This window comes from Acanthochromis polyacanthus, unplaced genomic scaffold (assembly GCF_021347895.1).
Source record: "Acanthochromis polyacanthus isolate Apoly-LR-REF ecotype Palm Island unplaced genomic scaffold, KAUST_Apoly_ChrSc contig3, whole genome shotgun sequence".
In the NCBI taxonomy this organism is placed as follows: Eukaryota; Metazoa; Chordata; class Actinopteri; family Pomacentridae; genus Acanthochromis; species Acanthochromis polyacanthus.
Window position 1 is genome coordinate 48,553 of NW_026131317.1, and position 18,179 is coordinate 66,731.

The 18,179-nt window shown below is 52.5% G+C and overlaps 34 non-coding genes across 34 annotated transcripts; all 34 read left to right on the forward strand.

Moving 5' to 3' along the window:
• Window positions 1–147: 147 nt before the first annotated feature.
• On the forward strand, window positions 148–338 carry LOC127532838 (U2 spliceosomal RNA). Its single transcript, XR_007940490.1, has one exon. It is a non-coding gene; the product is annotated as a U2 spliceosomal RNA (small nuclear RNA).
• Window positions 339–784: 446 nt separating this feature from the next.
• Window positions 785–899, forward strand: LOC127532800 (U5 spliceosomal RNA). Its single transcript, XR_007940453.1, has one exon. It is a non-coding gene; the product is annotated as a U5 spliceosomal RNA (small nuclear RNA).
• Window positions 900–1,080: 181 nt separating this feature from the next.
• On the forward strand, window positions 1,081–1,271 carry LOC127532849 (U2 spliceosomal RNA). Its single transcript, XR_007940502.1, has one exon. It is a non-coding gene; the product is annotated as a U2 spliceosomal RNA (small nuclear RNA).
• Window positions 1,272–1,483: 212 nt separating this feature from the next.
• LOC127532806 (U5 spliceosomal RNA) lies at window positions 1,484–1,598 on the forward strand. Its single transcript, XR_007940459.1, has one exon. It is a non-coding gene; the product is annotated as a U5 spliceosomal RNA (small nuclear RNA).
• Window positions 1,599–1,779: 181 nt separating this feature from the next.
• On the forward strand, window positions 1,780–1,970 carry LOC127532827 (U2 spliceosomal RNA). The gene has a single exon (XR_007940480.1). It is a non-coding gene; the product is annotated as a U2 spliceosomal RNA (small nuclear RNA).
• A 446-nt stretch (window positions 1,971–2,416) lies between these two features.
• On the forward strand, window positions 2,417–2,531 carry LOC127532801 (U5 spliceosomal RNA). Its single transcript, XR_007940454.1, has one exon. It is a non-coding gene; the product is annotated as a U5 spliceosomal RNA (small nuclear RNA).
• Window positions 2,532–2,712: 181 nt separating this feature from the next.
• Window positions 2,713–2,903, forward strand: LOC127532828 (U2 spliceosomal RNA). The gene has a single exon (XR_007940481.1). It is a non-coding gene; the product is annotated as a U2 spliceosomal RNA (small nuclear RNA).
• Window positions 2,904–3,115: 212 nt separating this feature from the next.
• LOC127532814 (U5 spliceosomal RNA) lies at window positions 3,116–3,230 on the forward strand. The gene has a single exon (XR_007940467.1). It is a non-coding gene; the product is annotated as a U5 spliceosomal RNA (small nuclear RNA).
• Window positions 3,231–3,411: 181 nt separating this feature from the next.
• Window positions 3,412–3,602, forward strand: LOC127532837 (U2 spliceosomal RNA). Its single transcript, XR_007940489.1, has one exon. It is a non-coding gene; the product is annotated as a U2 spliceosomal RNA (small nuclear RNA).
• Window positions 3,603–3,814: 212 nt separating this feature from the next.
• Window positions 3,815–3,929, forward strand: LOC127532809 (U5 spliceosomal RNA). The gene has a single exon (XR_007940462.1). It is a non-coding gene; the product is annotated as a U5 spliceosomal RNA (small nuclear RNA).
• Window positions 3,930–4,110: 181 nt separating this feature from the next.
• LOC127532835 (U2 spliceosomal RNA) lies at window positions 4,111–4,301 on the forward strand. The gene has a single exon (XR_007940487.1). It is a non-coding gene; the product is annotated as a U2 spliceosomal RNA (small nuclear RNA).
• A 446-nt stretch (window positions 4,302–4,747) lies between these two features.
• On the forward strand, window positions 4,748–4,862 carry LOC127532804 (U5 spliceosomal RNA). The gene has a single exon (XR_007940457.1). It is a non-coding gene; the product is annotated as a U5 spliceosomal RNA (small nuclear RNA).
• A 181-nt stretch (window positions 4,863–5,043) lies between these two features.
• LOC127532848 (U2 spliceosomal RNA) lies at window positions 5,044–5,234 on the forward strand. The gene has a single exon (XR_007940501.1). It is a non-coding gene; the product is annotated as a U2 spliceosomal RNA (small nuclear RNA).
• A 212-nt stretch (window positions 5,235–5,446) lies between these two features.
• On the forward strand, window positions 5,447–5,561 carry LOC127532818 (U5 spliceosomal RNA). Its single transcript, XR_007940471.1, has one exon. It is a non-coding gene; the product is annotated as a U5 spliceosomal RNA (small nuclear RNA).
• Window positions 5,562–5,741: 180 nt separating this feature from the next.
• On the forward strand, window positions 5,742–5,932 carry LOC127532847 (U2 spliceosomal RNA). Its single transcript, XR_007940500.1, has one exon. It is a non-coding gene; the product is annotated as a U2 spliceosomal RNA (small nuclear RNA).
• A 212-nt stretch (window positions 5,933–6,144) lies between these two features.
• Window positions 6,145–6,259, forward strand: LOC127532811 (U5 spliceosomal RNA). Its single transcript, XR_007940464.1, has one exon. It is a non-coding gene; the product is annotated as a U5 spliceosomal RNA (small nuclear RNA).
• A 181-nt stretch (window positions 6,260–6,440) lies between these two features.
• LOC127532829 (U2 spliceosomal RNA) lies at window positions 6,441–6,631 on the forward strand. The gene has a single exon (XR_007940482.1). It is a non-coding gene; the product is annotated as a U2 spliceosomal RNA (small nuclear RNA).
• Window positions 6,632–6,843: 212 nt separating this feature from the next.
• Window positions 6,844–6,958, forward strand: LOC127532815 (U5 spliceosomal RNA). The gene has a single exon (XR_007940468.1). It is a non-coding gene; the product is annotated as a U5 spliceosomal RNA (small nuclear RNA).
• Window positions 6,959–7,139: 181 nt separating this feature from the next.
• On the forward strand, window positions 7,140–7,330 carry LOC127532852 (U2 spliceosomal RNA). Its single transcript, XR_007940505.1, has one exon. It is a non-coding gene; the product is annotated as a U2 spliceosomal RNA (small nuclear RNA).
• A 446-nt stretch (window positions 7,331–7,776) lies between these two features.
• On the forward strand, window positions 7,777–7,891 carry LOC127532802 (U5 spliceosomal RNA). Its single transcript, XR_007940455.1, has one exon. It is a non-coding gene; the product is annotated as a U5 spliceosomal RNA (small nuclear RNA).
• A 181-nt stretch (window positions 7,892–8,072) lies between these two features.
• On the forward strand, window positions 8,073–8,263 carry LOC127532830 (U2 spliceosomal RNA). The gene has a single exon (XR_007940483.1). It is a non-coding gene; the product is annotated as a U2 spliceosomal RNA (small nuclear RNA).
• Window positions 8,264–8,475: 212 nt separating this feature from the next.
• On the forward strand, window positions 8,476–8,590 carry LOC127532816 (U5 spliceosomal RNA). Its single transcript, XR_007940469.1, has one exon. It is a non-coding gene; the product is annotated as a U5 spliceosomal RNA (small nuclear RNA).
• A 5,305-nt stretch (window positions 8,591–13,895) lies between these two features.
• On the forward strand, window positions 13,896–14,078 carry LOC127532862 (U2 spliceosomal RNA). Its single transcript, XR_007940515.1, has one exon. It is a non-coding gene; the product is annotated as a U2 spliceosomal RNA (small nuclear RNA).
• A 212-nt stretch (window positions 14,079–14,290) lies between these two features.
• Window positions 14,291–14,405, forward strand: LOC127532819 (U5 spliceosomal RNA). Its single transcript, XR_007940472.1, has one exon. It is a non-coding gene; the product is annotated as a U5 spliceosomal RNA (small nuclear RNA).
• A 182-nt stretch (window positions 14,406–14,587) lies between these two features.
• Window positions 14,588–14,779, forward strand: LOC127532857 (U2 spliceosomal RNA). The gene has a single exon (XR_007940510.1). It is a non-coding gene; the product is annotated as a U2 spliceosomal RNA (small nuclear RNA).
• Window positions 14,780–14,993: 214 nt separating this feature from the next.
• On the forward strand, window positions 14,994–15,108 carry LOC127532822 (U5 spliceosomal RNA). Its single transcript, XR_007940475.1, has one exon. It is a non-coding gene; the product is annotated as a U5 spliceosomal RNA (small nuclear RNA).
• A 182-nt stretch (window positions 15,109–15,290) lies between these two features.
• On the forward strand, window positions 15,291–15,484 carry LOC127532855 (U2 spliceosomal RNA). Its single transcript, XR_007940508.1, has one exon. It is a non-coding gene; the product is annotated as a U2 spliceosomal RNA (small nuclear RNA).
• A 443-nt stretch (window positions 15,485–15,927) lies between these two features.
• On the forward strand, window positions 15,928–16,046 carry LOC127532820 (U5 spliceosomal RNA). The gene has a single exon (XR_007940473.1). It is a non-coding gene; the product is annotated as a U5 spliceosomal RNA (small nuclear RNA).
• Window positions 16,047–16,226: 180 nt separating this feature from the next.
• LOC127532856 (U2 spliceosomal RNA) lies at window positions 16,227–16,418 on the forward strand. The gene has a single exon (XR_007940509.1). It is a non-coding gene; the product is annotated as a U2 spliceosomal RNA (small nuclear RNA).
• A 215-nt stretch (window positions 16,419–16,633) lies between these two features.
• On the forward strand, window positions 16,634–16,748 carry LOC127532817 (U5 spliceosomal RNA). Its single transcript, XR_007940470.1, has one exon. It is a non-coding gene; the product is annotated as a U5 spliceosomal RNA (small nuclear RNA).
• A 180-nt stretch (window positions 16,749–16,928) lies between these two features.
• On the forward strand, window positions 16,929–17,119 carry LOC127532832 (U2 spliceosomal RNA). The gene has a single exon (XR_007940485.1). It is a non-coding gene; the product is annotated as a U2 spliceosomal RNA (small nuclear RNA).
• Window positions 17,120–17,331: 212 nt separating this feature from the next.
• LOC127532824 (U5 spliceosomal RNA) lies at window positions 17,332–17,443 on the forward strand. The gene has a single exon (XR_007940477.1). It is a non-coding gene; the product is annotated as a U5 spliceosomal RNA (small nuclear RNA).
• A 180-nt stretch (window positions 17,444–17,623) lies between these two features.
• LOC127532833 (U2 spliceosomal RNA) lies at window positions 17,624–17,814 on the forward strand. Its single transcript, XR_007940486.1, has one exon. It is a non-coding gene; the product is annotated as a U2 spliceosomal RNA (small nuclear RNA).
• Window positions 17,815–18,026: 212 nt separating this feature from the next.
• On the forward strand, window positions 18,027–18,141 carry LOC127532808 (U5 spliceosomal RNA). The gene has a single exon (XR_007940461.1). It is a non-coding gene; the product is annotated as a U5 spliceosomal RNA (small nuclear RNA).
• The last annotated feature ends 38 nt before the right edge of the window (window positions 18,142–18,179 follow it).

Consider the following 18,179-nt stretch of genomic DNA (forward strand, 5'->3'; position numbering starts at 1 on the left):
TTGACAGATTTTTGAGCGGTTCTGAGTGGAGCTTGTGTGTGAGGTCACCAGGCAGAAGCCACTGGCGCAGCCCGGTGAAAACAGTGCACCAGCACAAGTGAGAACTGTGCCAGGGGGCTGGGCCCGTTCAGCAAACGGTCATGGGTCATCGCTTCTCGGCCTTTTGGCTAAGATCAAGTGTAGTATCTGTTCTTATCGGTTTAATATCTGATATGTCCTCCATGTGAGGACTACATATTAAACGCATTTTTAGCACTGGGAGCTGAACGAGGGGCTTGCTCCTTTCACTCCACGCATCGACCCGGCATTGCAGTGCCGCCGGGAACGGTGCACCCTTCTCTGGCCTTGTGGAATGAAAAGACACAGACATAAAAGGACAACCACTGCAGCACACACTGTGAGGTCAGAGAATGAACCCAAAGCGGTCAAACAAAGCCATCAGCGTGAGGTGCTTGTGTGGCGTTTTCATGCTTATCCAAATGAGTTTGAAGAGAGAATGGTTTTAATCTGGCTGCGGACGGCAAAGGCCTTCATTCACACTTTCCGAGGCCCGAGTCCCAACAACCAGGGGAACGGTCAGAACACGGCCGGCCGCAGTAGGATTGGTCATCCGTCCGACTGGCCGCAATACGACTGGACGGAGCCTTTGGCAACACGGGGAGGTGAGGTGCACTGGGCGTGGCCCGGCATCTGCTACCCGTGACAAATGCAAGCGAGTCTCACCGTGAGTGTGGTGCCTGTGACAACCAGGCTTTTGGGCTGCTTCTTCTGCAGAAAGGCAGACTTACTCTGATTTCTCTTCATAACGTACAAGTCTTTCGCCTTTTACTAAAGACTTCCGTGGAGAGTGACTCCAACGAGTTTATCCTATTTTTGGCAGGCTTTGCCGTCTGGCAGAGCCATATCTGTTTGTTGAAAGCAAAGCAGCTGTACTTGACAGATTTTTGGGCGGTGCTGAGTGGAGCTTGTGTGTGAGGTCACCAGGCAGAAGCCACTGGCACAGCCCGGTGAAAACAGTGCACCAGCACAAGTGAGAACTGCGCCAGGGGGCTGGGCCCATTCAGCAAACAGTCATGGGTCATCGCTTCTCGGCCTTTTGGCTAAGATCAAGTTTAGTATCTGTTCTTATCAGTTTAATATCTGATATGTCCTCCATGTGAGGACTACATATTAAACGCATTTTTAGCACTGGGAGCTGAACGAGGGGCTTGCTCCTTTCACTCCACGCATTGACCCGGCATTGCAGTGCCGCCGGGCATGGTGCACCCTTCTCTGGCCTTGTGGAATGAAAAGACACAGACATAAAAGGACAACCACTGCAGCACACACTGTGAGGTCAGAGAATGAATCCAAAGCGGTCAAACAAAGCCAGCAGCGTGAGGTGCTTGTGTGGCGTTTTCATGCTTATCCAAATCAGTTTGAAGAGAGAATGGTTTTAATCTGGCTGCGGACGGCAAAGGCCTTCATTCACACTTTCCGGGACTTCCTCTGATTTCTCTTCATAACGTACAAGTCTTTCGCCTTTTACTAAAGACTTCCGTGGAGAGTGACTCCAACGAGTTTATCCTATTTTTGGCAGGCTTTGCCGTCTGGCAGAGCCATATCTGTTTGTTGAAAGCAAAGGAGCTGTGCTTGACAGATTTTTGGGCGGTGCTGAGTGGAGCTTGTGTGTGAGGTCACCAGGCAGAAGCCACTGGCACAGCCCGGTGAAAACAGTGCACCAGCACAAGTGAGAACTGCGCCAGGGGGCTGGGCCCGTTCAGCAAACGGTCATGGGTCATCGCTTCTCGGCCTTTTGGCTAAGATCAAGTGTAGTATCTGTTCTTATCAGTTTAATATCTGATATGTCCTCCATGTGAGGACTACATATTAAACGCATTTTTAGCACTGGGAGCTGAACGAGGGGCTTGCTCCTTTCACTCCACGCATCGACCCGGCATTGCAGTGCCGCCGGGAACGGTGCACCCTTCTCTGGCCTTGTGGAATGAAAAGACACAGACATAAAAGGACAACCACTGCAGCACACACTGTGAGGTCAGAGAATGAACCCAAAGCGGTCAAACAAAGCCAGCAGCGTGAGGTGCTTGTGTGGCGTTTTCATGCTTATCCAAATCAGTTTGAAGAGAGAATGGTTTTAATCTGGCTGCGGACGGCAAAGGCCTTCATTCACACTTTCCGAGGCCCGAGTCCCAACAACCAGGGGAACGGTCAGAACACGGCCGGCCGCAGTAGGATTGGTCATCCGTCCGACTGGCCGCAATACGACTGGACGGAGCCTTTGGCAACACGGGGAGGTGAGGTGCACTGGGCGTGGCCCGGCATCTGCTACCCGTGACAAATGCAAGCGAGTCTCACCATGAGTGTGGTGCCTGTGACAACCAGGCTTTTGGGCTGCTTCTTCTGCAGAAAGGCAGACTTACTCTGATTTCTCTTCATAACGTACAAGTCTTTCGCCTTTTACTAAAGACTTCCGTGGAGAGTGACTCCAACGAGTTTATCCTATTTTTGGCAGGCTTTGCCGTCTGGCAGAGCCATATCTGTTTGTTGAAAGCAAAGGAGCTGTGCTTGACACATTTTTGGGCGGTGCTGAGTGGAGCTTGTATGTGAGGTCACCAGGCAGAAGCCACTAGCGCAGCCCGGTGAAAACAGTGCACCAGCACAAGTGAGAACTGCGCCAGGGGACTGGGCCCGTTCAGCAAACGGTCATGGGTCATCGCTTCTCGGCCTTTTGGCTAAGATCAAGTGTAGTATCTGTTCTTATCAGTTTAATATCTGATATGTCCTCCATGTGAGGACTACATATTAAACGCATTTTTAGCACTGGGAGCTGAACGAGGGGCTTGCTCCTTTCACTCCACGCATCGACCCGGCATTGCAGTGCCGCCGGGAACGGTGCACCCTTCTCTGGCCTTGTGGAATGAAAAGACACAGACATAAAAGGACAACCACTGCAGCACACACTGTGAGGTCAGAGAATGAACCCAAAGCGGTCAAACAAAGCCAGCAGCGTGAGGTGCTTGTGTGGCGTTTTCATGCTTATCCAAATCAGTTTGAAGAGAGAATGGTTTTAATCTGGCTGCGGACGGCAAAGGCCTTCATTCACACTTTCCGGGACTTCCTCTGGTTTCTCTTCATAACGTACAAGTCTTTCGCCTTTTACTAAAGACTTCTGTGGAGAGTGACTCCAACGAGTTTATTCTCTCTTTGGCAGGCTTTGCCGTCTGGCAGAGCCATATCTGTTTGTTGAAAGCAAAGGACCTGTGCTTGACAGATTTTTGGGCGGTTCTGAGTGGAGCTTGTGTGTGAGGTCACCAGGCAGAAGCCACTGGCACAGCCCGGTGAAAACAGTGCACCAGCACAAGTGAAAACTGCGCCAGGGGGCTGGGCCCGTTCAGCAAACGGTCATGGGTCATCGCTTCTCGGCCTTTTGGCTAAGATCAAGTGTAGTATCTGTTCTTATCAGTTTAATATCTGATGTGTCCTCCATGTGAGGACTACATATTAAACGCATTTTTAGCACTGGGAGCTGAACGAGGGGCTTGCTCCTTTCACTCCACGCATCGACCCGGCATTGCAGTGCCGCCGGGAACGGTGCACCCTTCTCTGGCCTTGTGGAATGAAAAGACACAGACATAAAAGGACAACCACTGCAGCACACACTGTGAGGTCAGAGAATGAACCCAAAGCGGTCAAACAAAGCCAGCAGCGTGAGGTGCTTGTGTGGCGTTTTCATGCTTATCCAAATGAGTTTGAAGAGAGAATGGTTTTAATCTGGCTGCGGACGGCAAAGGCCTTCATTCACACTTTCCGGGACTTCCTCTGGTTTCTCTTCGTAACGTACAAGTCTTTCGCCTTTTACTAAAGACTTCCGTGGAGAGTGACTCCAACGAGTTTATCCTCTTTTTGGCAGGCTTTGCCGTCTGGCAGAGCCATATCTGTTTGTTGAAAGCAAAGCAGCTGTGCTTGACACATTTTTGGGCGGTGCTGAGTGGAGCTTGTATGTGAGGTCACCAGGCAGAAGCCACTAGCGCAGCCCGGTGAAAACAGTGCACCAGCACAAGTGAGAACTGCGCCAGGGGATTGGGCCCGTTCAGCAAACGGTCATGGGTCATCGCTTCTCGGCCTTTTGGCTTAGATCAAGTGTAGTATCTGTTCTTATCAGTTTAATATCTGATATGTCCTCCATGTGAGGACTACATATTAAACGCATTTTTAGCACTGGGAGCTGAACGAGGGGCTTGCTCCTTTCACTCCACGCATCGACCCGGCATTGCAGTGCCGCCGGGAACGGTGCACCCTTCTCTGGCCTTGTGGAATGGAAAGACACAGACATAAAAGGACAACCACTGCAGCACACACTGTGAGGTCAGAGAATGAACCCAAAGCGGTCAAACAAAGCCAGCAGCGTGAGGTGCTTGTGTGGCGTTTTCATGCTTATCCAAATCAGTTTGAAGAGAGAATGGTTTTAATCTGGCTGCGGACGGCAAAGGCCTTCATTCACACTTTCCGAGGCCCGAGTCCCAACAACCAGGGGAACGGTCAGAACACGGCCGGCCGCAGTAGGATTGGTCATCCGTCCGACTGGCCGCAATACGACTGGACGGAGCCTTTGGCAACACGGGGAGGTGAGGTGCACTGGGCGTGGCCCGGCATCTGCTACCCGTGACAAATGCAAGCGAGTCTCACCATGAGTGTGGTGCCTGTGACAACCAGGCTTTTGGGCTGCTTCTTCTGCAGAAAGGCAGACTTACTCTGATTTCTCTTCATCACGTACAAGTCTTTCGCCTTTTACTAAAGACTTCCGTGGAGAGTGACTCCAACGAGTTTATCCTATTTTTGGCAGGCTTTGCCGTCTGGCAGAGCCATATCTGTTTGTTGAAAGCAAAGGAGCTGTGCTTGACAGATTTTTGGGCGGTGCTGAGTGGAGCTTGTGTGTGAGGTCACCAGGCAGAAGCCACTGGCACAGGCCGGTGAAAACAGTGCACCAGCACAAGTGAGAACTGCGCCAGGGGGCTGGGCCCGTTCAGCAAACGGTCATGGGTCATCGCTTCTCGGCCTTTTGGCTAAGATCAAGTGTAGTATCTGTTCTTATCAGTTTAATATCTGATATGTCCTCCATGTGAGGACTACATATTAAACGCATTTTTAGCACTGGGAGCTGAACGAGGGGCTTACTCCTTTCACTCCACGCATCGACCCGGCATTGCAGTGCCGCCGGGAACGGTGCACCCTTCTCTGGCCTTGTGGAATGAAAAGACACAGACATAAAAGGACAACCACTGCAGCACACACTGTGAGGTCAGAGAATGAACCCAAAGCGGTCAAACAAAGCCAGCAGCGTGAGGTGCTTGTGTGGCGTTTTCATGCTTATCCAAATCAGTTTGAAGAGAGAATGGTTTTAATCTGGCTGCGGACGGCAAAGGCCTTCATTCACACTTTCCGGGACTTCCTCTGGTTTCTCTTCGTAACGTACAAGTCTTTCGCCTTTTACTAAAGATTTCCGTGGAGAGTGACTCCAACGAGTTTATCCTCTTTTTGGCAGGCTTTGCCGTCTGGCAGAGCCATATCTGTTTGTTGAAAGCAAAGCAGCTGTGCTTGACAGATTTTGAGCGGTGCTGAGTGGAGCTTGTGTGTGAGGTCACCAGGCAGAAGCCACTAGCGCAGCCCGGTGAAAACAGTGCACCAGCACAAGTGAGAACTGCGCCAGGGGGCTGGGCCCGTTCAGCAAACGGTCATGGGTCATCGCTTCTCGGCCTTTTGGCTAAGATCAAGTGTAGTATCTGTTCTTATCAGTTTAATATCTGATATGTCCTCCATGTGAGGACTACATATTAAACGCATTTCTAGCACTGGGAGCTGAACGAGGGGCTTGCTCCTTTCACTCCACGCATCGACCCGGCATTGCAGTGCCGCCAGGAACGGTGCACCCTTCTCTGGCCTTGTGGAATGAAAAGACACAGACATAAAAGGACAACCACTGCAGCACACACTGTGAGGTCAGAGAATGAACCCAAAGCGGTCAAACAAAGCCAGCAGCGTGAGGTGCTTGTGTGGCGTTTTCATGCTTATCCAAATCAGTTTGAAGAGAGAATGGTTTTAATCTGGCTGCGGACGGCAAAGGCCTTCATTCACACTTTCCGGGACTTCCTCTGGTTTCTCTTCGTAACGTACAAGTCTTTCGCCTTTTACTAAAGACTTCCGTGGAGAGTGACTCCAACGAGTTTATCCTCTTTTTGGCAGGCTTTGCCGTCTGGCAGAGCCATATCTGTTTGTTGAAAGCAAAGCAGCTGTGCTTGACACATTTTTGGGCGGTGCTGAGTGGAGCTTGTATGTGAGGTCACCAGGCAGAAGCCACTAGCGCAGCCCGGTGAAAACAGTGCACCAGCACAAGTGAGAACTGCGCCAGGGGACTGGGCCCGTTCAGCAAACGGTCATGGGTCATCGCTTCTCGGCCTTTTGGCTAAGATCAAGTGTAGTATCTGTTCTTATCAGTTTAATATCTGATATGTCCTCCATGTGAGGACTACATATTAAACGCATTTTTAGCACTGGGAGCTGAACGAGGGGCTTGCTCCTTTCACTCCACGCATCGACCCGGCATTGCAGTGCCGCCGGGAACGGTGCACCCTTCTCTGGCCTTGTGGAATGGAAAGACACAGACATAAAAGGACAACCACTGCAGCACACACTGTGAGGTCAGAGAATGAACCCAAAGCGGTCAAACAAAGCCAGCAGCGTGAGGTGCTTGTGTGGCGTTTTCATGCTTATCCAAATCAGTTTGAAGAGAGAATGGTTTTAATCTGGCTGCGGACGGCAAAGGCCTTCATTCACACTTTCCGGGACTTCCTCTGGTTTCTCTTCATAACGTACAAGTCTTTCGCCTTTTACTAAAGACTTCTGTGGAGAGTGACTCCAACGAGTTTATTCTCTCTTTGGCAGGCTTTGCCGTCTGGCAGAGCCATATCTGTTTGTTGAAAGCAAAGGACCTGTGCTTGACAGATTTTTGGGCGGTTCTGAGTGGAGCTTGTGTGTGAGGTCACCAGGCAGAAGCCACTGGCACAGCCCGGTGAAAACAGTGCACCAGCACAAGTGAAAACTGCGCCAGGGGGCTGGGCCCGTTCAGCAAACGGTCATGGGTCATCGCTTCTCGGCCTTTTGGCTAAGATCAAGTGTAGTATCTGTTCTTATCAGTTTAATATCTGATGTGTCCTCCATGTGAGGAGTACATATTAAACGCATTTTTAGCACTGGGAGCTGAACGAGGGGCTTGCTCCTTTCACTCCACGCATCGACCCGGCATTGCAGTGCCGCCGGGAACGGTGCACCCTTCTCTGGCCTTGTGGAATGGAAAGACACAGACATAAAAGGACAACCACTGCAGCACACACTGTGAGGTCAGAGAATGAACCCAAAGCGGTCAAACAAAGCCAGCAGCGTGAGGTGCTTGTGTGGCGTTTTCATGCTTATCCAAATCAGTTTGAAGAGAGAATGGTTTTAATCTGGCTGCGGACGGCAAAGGCCTTCATTCACACTTTCCGAGGCCCGAGTCCCAACAACCAGGGCAACGGTCAGAACACGGCCGGCCGCAGTAGGATTGGTCATCCGTCCGACTGGCCGCAATACGACTGGACGGAGCCTTTGGCAACACGGGGAGGTGAGGTGCACTGGGCGTGGCCCGGCATCTGCTACCCGTGACAAATGCAAGCGAGTCTCACCATGAGTGTGGTGCCTGTGACAACCAGGCTTTTGGGCTGCTTCTTCTGCAGAAAGGCAGACTTACTCTGATTTCTCTTCATAACGTACAAGTCTTTCGCCTTTTACTAAAGACTTCCGTGGAGAGTGACTCCAACGAGTTTATCCTATTTTTGGCAGGCTTTGCCGTCTGGCAGAGCCATGTCTGTTTGTTGAAAGCAAAGGAGCTGTGCTTGACACATTTTTGGGCGGTGCTGAGTGGAGCTTGTATGTGAGGTCACCAGGCAGAAGCCACTAGCGCAGCCCGGTGAAAACAGTGCACCAGCACAAGTGAGAACTGCGCCAGGGGACTGGGCCCGTTCAGCAAACGGTCATGGGTCATCGCTTCTCGGCCTTTTGGCTAAGATCAAGTGTAGTATCTGTTCTTATCAGTTTAATATCTGATATGTCCTCCATGTGAGGACTACATATTAAACGCATTTTTAGCACTGGGAGCTGAACGAGGGGCTTGCTCCTTTCACTCCACGCATCGACCCGGCATTGCAGTGCCGCCGGGAACGGTGCACCCTTCTCTGGCCTTGTGGAATGGAAAGACACAGACATAAAAGGACAACCACTGCAGCACACACTGTGAGGTCAGAGAATGAACCCAAAGCGGTCAAACAAAGTCAGCAGCGTGAGGTGCTTGTGTGGCGTTTTCATGCTTATCCAAATCAGTTTGAAGAGACAATGGTTTTAATCTGGCTGCGGACGGCAAAGGCCTTCATTCACACTTTCCGGGACTTCCTCTGGTTTCTCTTCATAACGTACAAGTCTTTCGCCTTTTACTAAAGACTTCTGTGGAGAGTGACTCCAACGAGTTTATTCTCTCTTTGGCAGGCTTTGCCGTCTGGCAGAGCCATATCTGTTTGTTGAAAGCAAAGGACCTGTGCTTGACAGATTTTTGGGCGGTTCTGAGTGGAGCTTGTGTGTGAGGTCACCAGGCAGAAGCCACTGGCACAGCCCGGTGAAAACAGTGCACCAGCACAAGTGAAAACTGCGCCAGGGGGCTGGGCCCGTTCAGCAAACGGTCATGGGTCATCGCTTCTCGGCCTTTTGGCTAAGATCAAGTGTTTTGTCGGAGTCTTACACCAGCTGCTGAGGCGTTTTCTACACACCGTGAGGATGGCCGCAGGGGCCACACCGGAGCAGCAGATCCCTAGGGTCGGGCTGAGGTATACCCTTCGTTTCCAAGTGGCGTCGTCTGGTGAGGATGCTTCGTCCCGAGCATGGTTCTGCAGGAATGTCATCATGGATCATCTCCATCTGAAGGTGGACGAGGTGTTTTGCCTTCAGTGGAATCAGCAGGACAAGGCATTTGATGTCACACTGAGAGGAGAGGAGGTTTACCACCGAGCAGCGGAGCGATGCAGGAGCACGTCGTCGGCACGGCCTCTCACCTTGTACAAAGTCTGGAACTTGGACCGGCCGAATTTTAGGGTGATCACTGTACATATGTACAACCCCTTTGTCACTGACCTTCAGGTTTCATCGTTTCTGAGTCAGTACGGAGAGGTGGTGACGGCGGCACGGTATATTAAGGACCCTTTGGGATTTTGGACGGGAAGGCGGCAGTTTCAAGTGCTGTTGAAGGCTGACCTGGACGGGCCCAACGGACTCAAGCACCCGCCTGCTTTTTTAGCCTGGGCGGGGACAGGGGTTATTTGTATTATGCACGGCAACCTGCTTTCTGCCGCCGCTGTCGGCAGTCGGGCCATGCGGAAACATCATGCGCCGGGGACCGTTGCCGTTTCTGTGGGCAAGGAGGGCACGAGGCGAAGGACTGCAGTGCACCGAAGGCGTGTCATGGTTGCGGAGGCTTGGGGCATCTGTACCGGGACTGCCCGACCCGTGCGAGGACCTTCGCTGAGGTTGCCAGAGGTGGGGGACCGGAGGGCGCCTCGAAGCTTGCCGGCGTTTCCAGGGAGGGAGGGAGTGCTGCAGGCTATGGGGATAATGTGGCTGTCCCTGTGGGAGATCACGGGGGAAGCCCACCGACCTCGGAGGGCCTCCGGGTGGTTTCCCCGGTGGCTACCCCTGCCCCAGTCCGCCCTGAGGTGAAACAAGGAGTGCGCAGAGGGTCACAGGCCTTTGATGCGGGGTCTCCTGCTGAACAGGGCCTGCAGAGCAAGAAATCACGGGGTGAGGAGACGGGTGAGACTGGTGGGTTGTCTGTGGAGGGTTGTGAGGGCGGAGGTCCCGATCGTGCATTGACCGATGCAGCAGGGGCTGAGGCGGGTCGATCGCAAGTGGGGGACAGTGTGGAGGGGGAGGGGGAAGGGTCGGCCGAGGGACAGTCTGGGCCTGGCGTGGAGGACCCGCTCACGCCGGGTTTTGAATTGGAACTGGAACTTACCCCGGACCTGCCGATGGTTCCTTCACCTTTAGGCAACGATGCATATGAGGGGCCCAACAGGCCGTCATCTTCACCGAATACTGTGCCCTTTTCCTGGGCAGAGCAGATGGACAGCTTAGACCTGTATGATGAGTAGGAGGGGCACTTTTTTGCGTGGATTTTTTCTTTTTCATGTTCAATACGGTTTCTTTTAATGTACTGTCGCTGAATGTGAGGGGCATGAGGGACCCTGTTAAACGGAGGGTCGTTTTTGATTATGTGGGCTCCCTACGTGCTGATTTTTGTTTTTTGCAGGAAGTCCACTTACGGGATGTCCGGGATAAGGGTGTTTTTACGCAAGAGTGGGGTAGGGGGCCTGCGGTCTGGAGTGTTGGGGGGGTTCACTCTACTGGGGTTGGGATTCTGTTTGGAACTAGGGACATGACAGTGGACAATGTTGTGGTCATTTCTCAGGGGAGGGTTTTGGGGGCCGATGTGTCGTGGGGGTCAGTGAAGCTCAGGGTCATTGTGGTGTACGGGCCACAGACTCCTGTTGAGAGGCAGGAGGTTTTTGGACTGATTGGACCGCACCTCGCGACAAACAGACAGGTCATTGTTGGGGGTGATTTTAATGTTGAGTTGGGGAGTGGGGGATCGAGCATGGCTGGGGGGCGGCACATATCACGATTGTTTGAGGGATATGGTTTGGTGGATGGGGGCAAGGCAGTTCAGCCAACGGTGGTCGGGCCCACATGGTATAATTCATGTGGGGTAGCTAAGCGTCTGGACTATGTGTTTTTTTCGAGGTCTCTCAGTTTGTTGGCAGGCAAGGTGATCCCCGTCTGTTTCACTGATCACCATGGGCTCCTGTTCCGGGTAGGCTCGTCTCTGCCTCCTTTTGGGCCAGGTTACTGGCGCCTTAACGTCAGTGTATTGGAGGAGGCTACTTTTAGAGGCCAATTCTTGCAGTTTTTTAGGGGTCTTTTGGGTCTCAGACCTATGTGCTCTGGGGTTTCTGACTGGTGGGAATCAGCAAAGGAGCGCATTAGGCACTTTTGTTTGACGTACTGTAAGGCCAGGAAGGGGAGGGCGAGGAAGCGAGTGTCTCTTTTGCAGCGACGCCTCGAGGTGGAATATGCCAGGGGTAACAGCGGGGGTGGGGTGGACCTGCGGGTCTGTGACACCCTGAAGTCTCGGCTCAGGGTTTTTTATGAGCGAGGTGCTCGCGCATACCTGGTGCAGTCGCGGAGACGGCTGCATGAACAGTCAGAGGCGTGCTCTGCGGCTTTTTTCAGCTCGATTCGTGCAGATAGAGAGAGACAGGTTCTGACCGCAGTCAGGGATGCTCAGGGACGGCTCACTGCTGACGTGTGTGACATGGTGGGTGTTTCTACCGACTACTATCGGGATTTTTTTGGGGGGAGGGCGGTTGACGAGGACGGGGCTGAGGGGTTTCTGGGCCTGCTTACTCGGCGGGTGCCACCCGACATAGCACGTGCTATGGAGGCCCCGCTCTCGCTCACTGAACTCGGGGCTGTGCTCCGTCGGATGAGGAGAAAGGTCGTCCCCGGTATTGATGGGCTTCCGGTGGAATTTTACATGGTTTTCTGGGAGGTGCTAGGGCCGACAGTGTTGGAGGTTTTTAATGAGGTGCTGCATAGTGGTGTGATGGGGGAATCTTTGGCCACTGGGGTTGTCTCCCTCTTATACAAGAAGGGGGACCGGGCGGATCTGGGGAACTGGCGTCCACTGACTATGCTGTGTGTGGACTACAAGCTTTTGGCGAAAGTCCTTGCGGACAGACTTGGCACGGCGCTACCGCACGTGATCCATGTGGACCAGACGTGTGGGGTGAAGGGGCGCTCGGTGAGGTGGAACCTTCAGCTGGTCCGAGACGCAATTGCTTGGTCTGAGGACCGTCACTTGCCACTAATGGCTGTGGCCCTCGATCAGCAAAAGGCGTTTGACAGGGTTCACCGGGGCTTTTTGTTCAGGGGTTTGGAAAGGATGGGTTTCGGCCGCGTTTTTGTGGGGTGGTTGCGGACTTTGTACGCAAATGTGCAGAGCATGGTGACGGTGAATGGTCACCTGGGGAGGGTTTTTGGGGTGCACTCTGGGGTGCGGCAGGGGTGCCCGCTCTCTCCTTTGCTGTACGTTTTGTATATTGAACCTCTTGGAGAAGCCATCCGCGTGGATCAGGGGATCAGAGGGTTTTTGGTGCCAGGCAGTGGGGGCACACGGGTGAAGCTGTCCCAGTACGCGGACGACATGACGTTGCTGCTGGACAGTGATGGATGTCTGGTCAGGGCTTTGCGGGTCATACAGGATTTTGGGCGGGCTGCAGGGGCGAGCCTGAACCTTGCAAAGTCCTCGGTTAAGTTTTTTGGACGGTGGAAGGGGCGGACGGACGTACCGGGGGGCTTGGCGCACTGCCGTGGCCCGCTGAAGGTCTTGGGGGTTCATTTCGAGACAGCCAACAGTGCTGCCTCGAACTGGACTGACCGCCTTGCCAAGGTTCAGAGGAAGCTGTCATTGTGGAGGGGCAGATTCCTGACTTTTTTCGGGAAAGTGCTGGTGCTGAAGGTAGATGTGCTACCGTCCCTTTTGTACCTGGCGTATGTCTACCCCCTTCCAGTGTGCATGAGGAGGTCGCTGATGCGTATGGTCTTTGGTTTCATGTGGGGAGGGCGATACGAATACGTATCAAGGGCCCGCATGATGGTTGGGATAGACGGAGGGGGGAGGGATGTCCCACATTTGCCACTGAAGCTGGACTGTATGTTCGTGTCCTTCTTGTGCGCTCAGCTGTCTGGCCCAGTATTGCACCCTTCGGGCTACTTTCTGCGGCTGTTTTTTGCCTACCAGGCAAGACAGCTCATGGTGTGGGACAACCTGGCACCACGGGTGGAGCAGCAGCCTTGGCATTACCGCCATGCTGCACGGTGGCTGAGAGCCCATCCGGAGGCGTCCGTAGGGGCAGTGAGGGTCGATCATAGGGCCCTGTACAACGAGGTCAGGGAAAGGGTGTCTGCACCACCGGTGATCGGGGTGCCGTCCAGCACTTGGAGAGAGATACAGCCGCGTGGCCTTGATAATGGGCTCAGGGACCTGAATTGGTTGTGCCTCCACAGGTGCTTGCCAGTGCGCAAGGTGATGCACAGGCACGGGCTGGCGGGATCTCCTGCCTGTCCAAGGGAGGGCTGTGGGGAGGAGGAGTCGGTTGCACATGTTATGTGGGACTGTCCCTTTGCGCAGGCGCTCTGGTCTTGGGTGGAGTTGAGGTTTGGGCGGGCAATGTCTTGGCCTGCCTTGTCATGGGAGCGCGTCGACAGAGGAGTGGGCACAGGAAGGGGGGTGTTCCTTGTCTTGCTGATTGTCAGCCTGGTCAAAAAGTACTTGTGGTGGGCGAGGCAGGAGCTTGTCCAGAAACACAGGACTGTCAGTAGGCAAGGGGTGATGGGGAGGTTGGTGGCGGAGCTTCGGGGGAGGGTTGACAGCGACATATTGAGGTGGGGGCAGCATGCAGCTCTGGAGAGGTGGAAAGGGGGTTTGGGGTTGGTGGGATGGGGGCTTGGTGTGTGTCACGGGGGGAGGTTTTGATTATTGCAAACGACTGTAATTGCTTTGGTTTTATTTTTGTGCCAATGGGATGGTTTGTTGGACGGTTGTTTCTTAGCAACAGTGTTTTTTTCCGGCTGGGGCAGTTTTTTTGTTGTAGGTGGTTTGTCTTCTGTGCAACGAGTGTCATGGTTTGTTCCTTGATGTGTTTGTGTATGTATTGTGTGCTTCTGTGATTCAGGCATTGTGTTTGTGTGAGTTCTGTTGATTGATTTCTTTAATAAAAAAAAAAAAAAAAAAATCTGTTCTTATCAGTTTAATATCTGATATGTCCTCCATGTGAGGACTACATATTAAACGCATTTTTAGCACTGGGAGCTGAACGAGGGGCTTGCTCCTTTCACTCCACGCATCGACCCGGCATTGCAGTGCCGCCAGGAACGGTGCACCCTTCTCTGGCCTTGTGGAATGAAAAGACACAGACATAAAAGGACAACCACTGCAGCACACACTGTGAGGTCAGAGAATGAACCCAAAGCGGTCAAACAAAGCCAGCAGCGTGAGGTGCTTGTGTGGCGTTTTCATGCTTATCCAAATCAGTTTGAAGAGAGAATGGTTTTAATCTGGCTGCGGACGGCAAAGGCCTTCATTCACACTTTCCGGGACTTCCTCTGGTTTCTCTTCGTAACGTACAAGTCTTTCGCCTTTTACTAAAGATTTCCGTGGAGAGTGACTCCAACGAGTTTATCCTCTTTTTGGCAGGCTTTGCCGTCTGGCAGAGCCATATCTGTTTGTTGAAAGCAAAGCAGCTGTGCTTGACAGATTTTTGAGGCGGTGCTGAGTGGAGCTTGTGTGTGAGGTCACCAGGCAGAAGCCACTAGCGCAGCCCGGTGAAAACAGTGCACCAGCACAAGTGAGAACTGCGCCAGGGGACTGGGCCCGTTCAGCAAACGGTCATGGGTCATCGCTTCTCGGCCTTTTGGCTTAGATCAAGTGTAGTATCTGTTCTTATCAGTTTAATATCTGATATGTCCTCCATGTGAGGACTACATATTGAACGCATTTCTAGCACTGGGAGCTGAACGAGGGGCTTGCTCCTTTCACTCCACGCATCGACCCGGCATTGCAGTGCCGCCAGGGAACGGTGCACCCTTCTCTGGCCTTGTGGAATGGAAAGACACAGACATAAAAAGGACAACCACTGCAGCACACACTGTGAGGTCAGAGAATGAACCCAAAGCGGTCAAACAAAGCCAGCAGCGTGAGGTGCTTGTGTGGCGTTTTCATGCTTATCCAAATCAGTTTGAAGAGAGAATGGTTTTAATCTGGCTGCGGACGGGCAAAGGCCTTCATTCACACTTTCCGGGACTTCCTCTGGTTTCTCTTCGTAACGTACAAGTCTTTCGCCTTTTACTAAAGACTTCTGTGGAGAGTGACTCCAACGAGTTTATTCTCTCTTTGGCAGGCTTTGCCGTCTGGCAGAGCCATATCTGTTTGTTGAAAGCAAAGGACCTGTGCTTGACAGATTTTGGGCGGTTCTGAGTGGAGCTTGTGTGTGAGGTCACCCAGGCAGAAGCCACTGGCACAGCCCGGTGAAAACAGTGCACCAGCACAAGTGAAGAACTGCGCCAGGGGGCTGGGCCCGTTCAGCAAACGGTCATGGGTCATCGCTTCTCGGCCTTTTGGCTAAGATCAAGTGTAGTATCTGTTCTTATCAGTTTAATATCTGATATGTCCTCCTTGTGAGGACTACATATTAAACGCATTTTTAGCACTGGGAGCTGAACGAGGGGCTTGCTCCTTTCACTTCCACGCATCGACCCGGCATTGCAGTGCCGCCGCGGGAACGGTGCACCTTCTCTGGCCTTGTGGAATGGAAAGACACAGACATAAAGGACAACCACTGCAGCACACACTGTGAGGTCAGAGAATGAACCAAAGCGGTCAAACAAAGCCAGCAGCGTGAGGTGCTTGTGTGGCGTTTTATGCTTATCCAAATCAGTTTGAAGAGAGAATGGTTTTAATCTGGCTGCGGACGGAAAGGGCCTTCATTCACACTTTCCGAGGCCCGAAGTCCCAACAACCAGGGCAACGGTCAGAACACGACGGCCGCAGTAGGATTGGTCATCCGTCCGACTGCGCAATACGACTGGACGGAGCCTTTGCAACACGGGGAGGTGAGGTGCACTGGGCGTGGCCCGGGCATCTGCTACCCGTGGACAAATGCAAGCGAGTCTCACCATGAGTGTGTGCCTGTGCACAACCAGGCTTTGGGCTGGCTTCTTCTGCAGAAAGGGCAGCACTTACTCTGGTTTCTCTTCATAACGTACAAGTCTTTCGCCTTTTGACTAAAGACTTCCGTGGGAGAGTGACTCCAACGAGTTTATTCCTATTTTTGGCAGGGCTTTGCCGTCTGGCAGAGCCATATCTGTTTGTTGAAAGCAAAGAGCTGTGCTTGACACATTTTTGGGCGGTGCTGAGTGGAGCTTGTGTGTGAGGTCACCAGGCAGAAGCCACTAGCGCAGCCCGGTGAAAACAGTGCACCAGCACAAGTGAGAACTGCGCCAGGGGGCTGGGCCCGTTCAGCAAACGGTCATGGGTCATCGCTTCTCGGCCTTTTGGCTAAGATCAAGTGTAGTATCTGTTCTTATCAGTTTAATATCTGATATGTCCTCCATGTGAGGACTACATATTAAACGCATTTTTAGCACTGGGAGACTGAACGAGGGGCTTGCTCCTTTCAACTCCACGCATCGACCCGCATTGCAGTGCCGCCGGGAACGGTGCACCCTTCTCGTGGCCTTGTGGAATGGAAAGACACAGACATAAAAGGACAACCACTGCAGCACACACTGTGAGGTCAGAGAATGAACCCAAAGCGGTCAAAACAAAGCCAGCAGCGTGAGGTGCTTGTGTGGGTTTTCATGCTTATTCCAAATCAGTTTGAAGAGAGAATGGTTTTAATCTTGGCTGCGGACGGCAAAGGCCTTCATTCACACTTTCCGGGACTTCCTCTGGTTTCTCTTCATAACGTACAAGTCTTTCGCCTTTTACTAAAGACTTCTGTGGAGAGTGACTCCAACGAGTTTATTCTCTCTTTGGCAGGCTTTGCCGTCTGGCAGAGCCATATCTGTTTGTTGAAAGCAAAGGACCTGTGCTTGACAGATTTTTGGGCGGTTCTGAGTGGAGCTTGTGTGTGAGGTCACCAGGCAGAAGCCACTGGCACAGCCCGGTGAAAACAGTGCACCAGCACAAGTGAGAACTGCGCCAGGGGCTGGGCCCGTTCAGCAAACGGTCATGGGTCATCGCTTCTCGGCCTTTTGGCTAAGATCAAGTGTAGTATCTGTTCTTATCAGTTTAATATCTGATATGTCCTCCATGTGAGGACTACATATTAAACGCATTTTTAGCACTGGGAGCTGAACGAGGGGCTTGCTCCTTTCACTCCACGCATCGACCCGGCATTGCAGTGCCGCCGGGAACGGTGCACCCTTCTCTGGCCTTGTGGAATGAAAAGACACAGACATAAAAGGACAACCACTGCAGCACACACTGTGAGGTCAGAGAATGAACCCAAAGCGGTCAAACAAAGCCAGCAGCGTGAGGTGCTTGTGTGGCGTTTTCATGCTTATCCAAATCAGTTTGAAGAGAGAATGGTTTTAATCTGGCTGCGGACGGCAAAGGCCTTCATTCACACTTTCCGGGACTTCCTCTGGTTTCTCTTCATAACGTACAAGTCTTTCGCCTTTTACTAAAGACTTCGTGGAGAGTGACTCCAACGAGTTTATTCTTCTTGGCAGGCTTTGCCGTCTGGCAGAGCCATATCTGTTTGTTGAAAGCAAAGGACCTGTGCTTGACAGATTTTTGGGCGGTTCTGAGTGGAGCTTGTGTGTGAGGTCACCAGGCAGAAGCCACTGGCACAGGCCGGTGAAAACAGTGCACCAGCACAAGTGAGAACTGCGCCAGGGGCTGGGCCCGTTCAGCAAACAGTCATGGGTCATCGCTTCTCGGCCTTTTGGCTAAGATCAAGTGTAGTATCTGTTCTTATCAGTTTAATATCTGATATGTCCTCCATGTGAGGACTACATATTAAACGCATTTTTAGCACTGGGAGCTGAACGAGGGGCTTGCTCCTTTCACTCCACGCATCGACCCGGCATTGCAGTGCCGCCGGGAACGGTGCACCCTTCTCTGGCCTTGTGGAATGGAAAGACACAGACATAAAAGGACAACCACTGCAGCACACACTGTGAGGTCAGAGAATGAACCCAAAGCGGTCAAACAAAGCCAGCAGCGTGAGGTGCTTGTGTGGCGTTTTCATGCTTATCCAAATCAGTTTGAAGAGAGAATGGTTTTAATCTGGCTGCGGACGGCAAAGGCCTTCATTCACACTTTCCGGGACTTCCTCTGGTTTCTCTTCATAACGTACAAGTCTTTCGCCTTTTACTAAAGACTTCCGTGGAGAGTGACTCCAACGAGTTTATCCTCTTTTGGCAGGCTTTGCCGTCTGGCAGAGCCATATCTGTTTGTTGAAAGCAAAGCAGCTGTGCTTGAC